General features: G+C 37.1%; 1 long non-coding RNA gene across 1 annotated transcript in view; it reads left to right on the plus strand.

The window, feature by feature from the left end:
* The window catches only part of LOC106883823 (uncharacterized), a 4,264-nt gene extending 3,412 nt beyond the window's left edge, over nucleotides 1-852 (plus strand). The window contains exon 2 of the long non-coding RNA XR_008264306.1: nucleotides 634-852. This is a non-coding gene — a long non-coding RNA (uncharacterized LOC106883823). The remainder of the gene's footprint in view (nucleotides 1-633) is intronic.
* The last annotated feature ends 6,725 nt before the right edge of the window (nucleotides 853-7,577 follow it).

A 7,577-nucleotide genomic window follows, 5' to 3' on the forward strand; every position in this document is an offset into this window, starting at 1 on the left:
ACCAAATCCATTCATAAGTCTTTGGTCGGTCCGAGGCTATAGCAGAAGACACTTGCCCAAGGTGCCACACAATGGAACTGAACCCAGAACCATGTGGTTGGTAAGCAAGCTTCTTACCACACAGCCACTCCTGCACCTATGATAATATATCCTAGGATATATATTGTTTTTTTAGCTGAGCCCCAAGGTCAGCAATTCTGAGTAAAAAGGATAGTCGACTGCAACGATACAGTACTTAACTGGTACCTTTTTACTGACCCCCAAAGCATTAAAGATAAAACCGACTTTGACTGTATTTGAACTCAAAACACAAAGAGCCAGAAGATATACCACAAAGCATTTTGCCCAACGCTCTGATGATTCTGTCAATCACCAGTCCCTGACGCTGTATAACATGAAAATTAGAGTAAATGTGACTGAGAATATCAATTGTGATTTATTCTTACCTGTTACATATGGTAAATTTACCCACATTTTCTTTTTTATAATTCAAATTTCTGTAAAATCCGACGGAGTCTGACTGCACCGTCCCCATAAAATACTTAGCATGGAAAGGTAATGTCCATTCAACCCTGATTTCATTATCAAAGTTTGTATTACAATAATTATTCTTTTTTTTTTATCTCATTCTAGTTGTACCGAATCAAACTATCTGCGTTCAGATACACTAAACGTATACTATTTGTGGAAGAAACAAGCTCTGGCATACATGGAACTTTCAATATGCATGAATTCATTCCAAATGACGGCGCCATGGAAAAAATGGATCCCACACTTAGAGATAGATTTCTTAAATCTGCTTTAGATTTCCTTCTTGAATTTTAATAAATTTATTAACATCAGATAGCAAAATGTTGTTTATTATTATTATTATTATTGTTGTTGTTGTTGTTGTTGTTGTTGTTGTTGTTGCTGTTGCTGCTGCTGCTGCTGCTGTTGCTGCTGTTGTTGTTGTTGTTGTTGTTGTTGTTGTTGTTATTATTATTATTATTATTATTATTATTATTATTATTATTATTATCATTATTACAATCTTTGCACAGCTTCTAACGCTGGTGATGCATTAGGGTGTCAGCTGTTCACTACAAGTAAAATAAGGTAACACCCCTAATATTTCGAGCACCATCCGGAGTATTCGACCGGTTCCAAGCAGTGCTGTTTTCTGCAAGTGCTGTACCTTTATTGCAGCCCATATTTCTTCCATGTACTTCTCAAGATTTTTACTTACTGTTTCCAGGACTCTGACAATTATTGGTACTACTACTACCTTTTTCAGCGACCACAACTACTTAAACTCCCAAGCTAACCTGTCATATCTATCGACTTTTCTTTCTTCCTTATCGCATACCTTGTTGTCAGTTGGGCATGCTATATCTATGATCCAGTATCGTTTGCTTTCTTTCTCAATCAACACTATGTCTGGTTTCCTATTCTCTGTCTCATGGTCGCACTGAATCATAAAATCTCACAGGATCTTTGCATTTTCATTTTCGATGATGCCTTCGGGTTTATGTTCGTACCACTTTTTTGCTCTGTCAAGTTCATACTTGTTGCAAAGTGTCCAATGGACAGCTCGGCTATGTTATCATGATGTCTCTTATATTCTTTCTGGGCTAGTGGCGTACATTGACTGGCAATATGCCATACGGTTTCATCATTTTGTCCACAAATTTTGCACTTATCACTTTCTGATGTTTTGTCTATTCTGTGTTTGATGTAATTCGTTCTTAATGCTTGCTCTTGAGTTTTAAATTACTTTTAGTCACCCATAGCCATCTTTTTTCTCTGTCTGTCTTATCTTCGTTATCCCTATAAAATTGCCCATGCATTCTTTTCTTTATCCACCTATTTTCAATTTAATTCATTCTCAAGTGCTTGTACAGAGCTTTATCTTTGCAATTTTCCATCCTACACAAGCCTGACCTTCTTACTTTAAATAATAGCGGTTCTGTTGCACTTTTTACATACCAAGCTATGTTGTTTTCTTCTCTAATACTGTGTTCGCATCCAATCAGTCCTCTTTCCCTTCTTTTTCTTGGTACATACAGTCTGTCTGTATCACTTCTTGGGTGGAGTATCTCAATATCTAGTCAGCAACTTCATTGTCTTTCTGACTAAGCTGTTTAGTTTGTCTACTGTCGATTCGATTACCCCTAAGGAGTGAAACCACCCAAGTGTTGATAGCTTCAATGTTATTTCGTCCGTTTAATTTCGACTTAAAGATTAGTCTCAGTCTGGGCAGGTACTCCACCTTAAATTTTTATATTATTTCTTTCTCCTTCAATTTATCCATTTTCGATATCCCCAAATACTTATAGCTCGTCTCTTCTATTTGCTTCATAACCTCCCCCGACGGTATCGCTAGCCCGTCCATTTAATTTTGCCTCTCTTATTATTATTATTATTATTATTATTATTATTATTATTATTATTATTATTATTATTATTATTACCGCGGTTCTGTTTCACTTTTTACATACCATGCTAAGTTGTTTTCTTCTGCTCTAACGCTGTGTTCGCATCCAGTCAGCCCTCTTTTCCCTCTTTTTCTTGATACATAGTCTGCCTGTATCACTTTTTGGGTGGGATATCCCATATCTAGTCAGCATCTTCGTTGTCTTTCTCTCTAAGCAGTTTAGTTTGAGTAAGTAATGCTCATTAAAATTTATTTGTATTTTTCCGAATGAAACAATATATTTTAACTGTGTGTCACTTCCGTCACTCGCACAACACCTGTAAACATTACAAGTGTTGATCTATATCCGAGTAAGTACATATTGGACTATATCTAATTAAGTACACATCACAAACACGTAAGTGCGTAAACTAATTAATTACGTATACACCCCAGTTTTCCATGAACACATTTTAATATTCCTTCCGAAATAACATTAAGTAATGTATAAACAAACGCGCACGCACACATAAGAGAATAGAATAAAAACAAACGACAAAGACTAATCATTATTGAACACAAAAGCACTAAACATGTATATATTAGTATTAGGGAAAAGAACCAAGGTTTATGAACTCATCGATGAAAATCCACTGTCACATATAGAAAAAATTTATAATTAAAAGTACGATAAATAAGTATAATATAATACAAAGTAAATATCATAAGATCAAGATAATATGCTTTTCTGGAAATCTTTAAATCTCAAAGTGGAGCAATTTTCTTGTACCCGGACGCTGAGATGATGGCCCTGGATGTGAATGGCAGTGAAGGTGACGCCTTTAGATAGGAGGATATGTTCTGAGTGGACCTGATTTCTTCAGGCATCTAGAAACATTACTCGCTCATTAGTACTAGTGGGGATATGGAATTGTATTTTGGTCAGATGGAACGACTATGCGGGGCTAGTGTATAGCAAAAAGGGGTGCAAAAGCCTCAAAAATCTGCTCAGAAATCTCGAGCTGTCTGACAAGTACCGACTGTATCTCCCTGGTATGCTAATGTGGATATAGAGCAACCACAGTGGGTCATCCAGATTGTATCTAGATCAGTAGTTGTTAGATCAGTGGACAGGGATAGCTTAGGATGTCCACAGTTCAGACTGGTTGGCCACACAGACCGTAAATTTGTAATTTGCTCAGACGATTTATTCAGGCTCCATATACAGGGACCCGGTTACTGGAAGATGAGCGCGTCTTTACCGGCAATCGAAGGCTACAGGAACCGGATTAGTGGCTAGTTATGCGGCAGTTAACGGGAGCAATCGTTAACAACCGGTGATGGTGCGCCCTGAAGAGGGAAATTAGAACAGAATCGAAAGCAAAGAGCTAGCAATGAAAAGAAATAGATTAGCAGGAGAACTAGTTAGCAACCTAAAAGAGGCGATTAGTAAAAATATGCAACCAATGCGCTAGTGGTAATAATATCCCTTGACTATTTCTTTGAGGCGAAACATGAAGGCTGCGTCGTCAGAGCTAAGGTCTGTGCTCTCAAACACAATGGAACTAAAGCCGTCTGATGGACTCGAAAGATCTTTGAGGGACAGGAACGTGCTTAAGTTTCGCAACTTGAACCGATTCCTAGACAGGAGACGTGTGCGTGTGGGCTCCGTTTGAGAAGCACGTCTTTCCGAAGCTCGTCCCCTTGACGGAGCTGCAGCCCTGGGTGAAGGAAAGACCTAGACTAGGCACCTAGCACCTAATATATCGTCAGGTGCTCACCACCCTCTTACCAGTAAGGTAATAAAATCGGTAGATGTTCCACTTTAGCAATCTAAAGAGAATTAGTAGGAGGGTAAGTGTAACGACGTTCTCGAGGAGACTCTGGGCATCGACGAAAATGAACTGATTAGTCTGTTATGGAGGACTTACCAGTCGGATACAACCATGGGTAAATTCCAGAAGCCTTTGGCTTGGTAAGGGCACTAACAGCTTGAGATAAACTCTACAGGCATGGATATGCTGTCAGATGGGCTTGTCCGAGATGCAGGCAAAGCAATGAAACCTTTCTGAACACACACGCCAGTGCCCGAATATTACTGACTTGTAGAGTTACGTCGAACAGCTGCTGTCGAGTATAGAATAGATCCGCCCATCGACCGAAACTATAGTAATGATTGCCCTGTTACCCACCTTTAATTAGGCAGGTAAGGAATTGTGTAGGGGTGGAGGCAGCGGAGAAAGAAGGTATGCTGAGGCAGAGAGAAAATGCTACATGGAGAAATGAAGAAAATACTGCTGGTATAGCTAGATAATAAGAGCTTAACCACAATTAAGAGAAATCATAAAAACTGTACGTAATTGGCAAATGTACAATAAATGTTGTGCTTACACGAGAAGATTATGTCAGGGAACCTATTGAGAAACGAGGTATTATTAAAGCGAAGAATAATGAGCGATTCCCTGCAGCATAACTTACAAACACGGTAGTCAGCGTTGTACAGGGAAGCCCTAAAAACTATGAACCAAGGTAAAGTATAGGGAATATCCTGAGACTTGGTGGTATATATATATGTAACTAGGAAAGTAGCAAGTTTAAAGGCTCCATTTAAGAATAAGTTCAGGTGACCCCTTGAAATCAACACTGCCATCCTAGCCTTGTGGGAAGGTGGGGTTATTACTCGACATTTATATATGACATTATTGCATAATCAAAATTCATCTAACGAACATAGCTGGGAGACCGGAGAATTACAGGTTTCCCCACTGGCAATGGGCTTAGGATCAATCTCTATTTTATGCTAATTCATGTAATCATTTATCTTACAGGTAGGACCGGAGGCGTTGTTGTTACTCGTATGGAGCCGAGAGAAGGCATCACCTCTGTCACACGCGCTAAGGCTATTAGTACTAGAAGCGATAGCACTATATACATTTTTTCATTTGAGTGTCCTGTTGTTGGAACAGAGGCAACTTGGGGTTCGTAAACGACTGAGCTAATCATGCATACCTGGTCGAGTGGGCAATATACGGGTTCTTGAGTTTGATGTTTAGAGTGGGTGTTTTGTGTGGTTTACGTGAAATGATGTAGGAAGCGTGAGATGTTGTAGAAAACTTTCAGACATGTCATAGCCAGTAATATATTACTTAACAACATAAAAATATACTTGGGCAATAGTTCATATTGATTCTACTTTCATATTGACAGCTAATGGATATAATATAATATAATATAATGTAATGTAATATAACATATTATGTATATACGTTTAGGAATTTGTGTTGTAAGATTCCTGATGTGAAGTCGTGTGTGAAACAGATATTGTTGTATTTCGAGATGGTCATTTTTTGTTGTTGTTGTTTTTTTTCTTTGCCAAATAAACACACGCACTATATATTGGTTCTTTACTCGTTTATTACTGTTCTTATTCTAACATATATCCGTTGTTCGAAAAGTTTTCGTCACACATCTGTGACCTCCTCAGTGACACTTTCCGTCTCCGTGTGTGCTCTTGCTCTGCTTATTCCATCACCCCTCTGTATATATATATATATATATATATATATATATATATATATATATATATATATATATATATATGGTAAGTCCACATTACTTTGCTAGTTTCTCTGGCATATATATATTCCTCCCTGAGTGGACTGGAGCAAAGAGAAATGAAGTGCCTTGCTCAAGAACACAACGCATCACGGTCCATGACCACAATCTTATGACCATTAGTCCAACACCCTAACCACTGAGCCATACGCCTCCATACACACAAACAAGCACACACACGCACATACACACACACGTAAATATACATATACGTATATCTACATGTCTGTATTTTCTCCAATACTGCTTTATTTTCCAGTTTATGGTTTATAGTTTCATATGGATACAATCTAATCGTTTTTGGTTTAACATGGATGTAATATAATTCTTTTTAGCTGATCTCTAGTACACTGCATTATTTGTTAAGCAACAGCAGTTGTATCAGGATTCTAACAAGATTTCATTCAGTAACCAGACGTTTATGTTAGACATCTAAATAGTTCCGTACACCATGTCCGATTCGGACTTCATCTCTCCCATTTTCCTTTCCTTCTTTTTTTTTTTTTATTTTATCAGACTGATATTTAATTTATAAATGTCTTACAAGCCGGTAAAGGCAAATTTGGTGTAAGTTGGATTTTGACTGAAGAAATTGTAAACTATGAAGGTAATAGATTATTGATGACTTATAAAGAATTGTATTGTCGGTGAATTTCATTTTCGAATTTAGTTTGGAAGATTCTTGATGTGAACTCATGTGTCGAAACGTAATTTGTTGTAGCTTAGGAGGGTCATTATGCCAATAATATACACACGCACTGATTGTATTTCACTTCTTTTATTATTATTAACCATTTAACCAGTAAGCTAATCGATTGTTTGATCTTTATTAGTTTTTTGTATAATCATGTTTGTTATGGCCTTTTTATTATGATCTTAAAAATTTTAAAGAAATGAATTCGTAATTGTTCCGAAATTAAAATAATGTTTATTCACATTTAAGTGATCGTTTCTTGTTTGTTTGTTTCTTTCTTTGTTCTTAAATATTTATCAACAGACATTTTTTTGAATGCACATTTTATTCGTTAATGTTATTATACAAGAATTATACAAGTAAAAAGAGGCGAAGAAACATATGTTCTTAACGACAATTGATTTACTAGTCAATGGTGAAAACTGTGAAAATCCCGTATCAGCTGGACAGAAAATACTGGTTGGACATTAACAGAAAGAATACACTTATATTGTGTTGCAACAGCGTAAACAGCCGCCTGTAGAGAAATGGGATTCCATGTGAAATATGTAGCATGAAAAAAAAAAAAGAAATATACGTTTGGAAGAAAGCCTCGCACAAAAGAATATGAATAAAAGCTATAACACCAAATAAAAGAAAAAGATCAACAAAAGCAGCATACATTTACGAAATTATGTGAGCGCGTGTATATGTATGGTGTGTCTTTCTGTGTGTATTTATGTAGAGCATGTGTGCGTAAATGTGGTGTGTGTGTGCGCGCGCGCGCGTGTGTGAATGTTAAATCTGAGTGAATGTGTGTGTGTGTGTGGATTTATAACTAGCACGTGACTGGCATACGGATATTTCACTCTTCATAGACCAGAGCTATCCATA

The sequence above is a fragment of the Octopus bimaculoides genome, chromosome 6 (genome assembly GCF_001194135.2).
Source record: "Octopus bimaculoides isolate UCB-OBI-ISO-001 chromosome 6, ASM119413v2, whole genome shotgun sequence".
Lineage (NCBI taxonomy): Eukaryota > Metazoa > Mollusca > Cephalopoda > Octopoda > Octopodidae > Octopus > Octopus bimaculoides.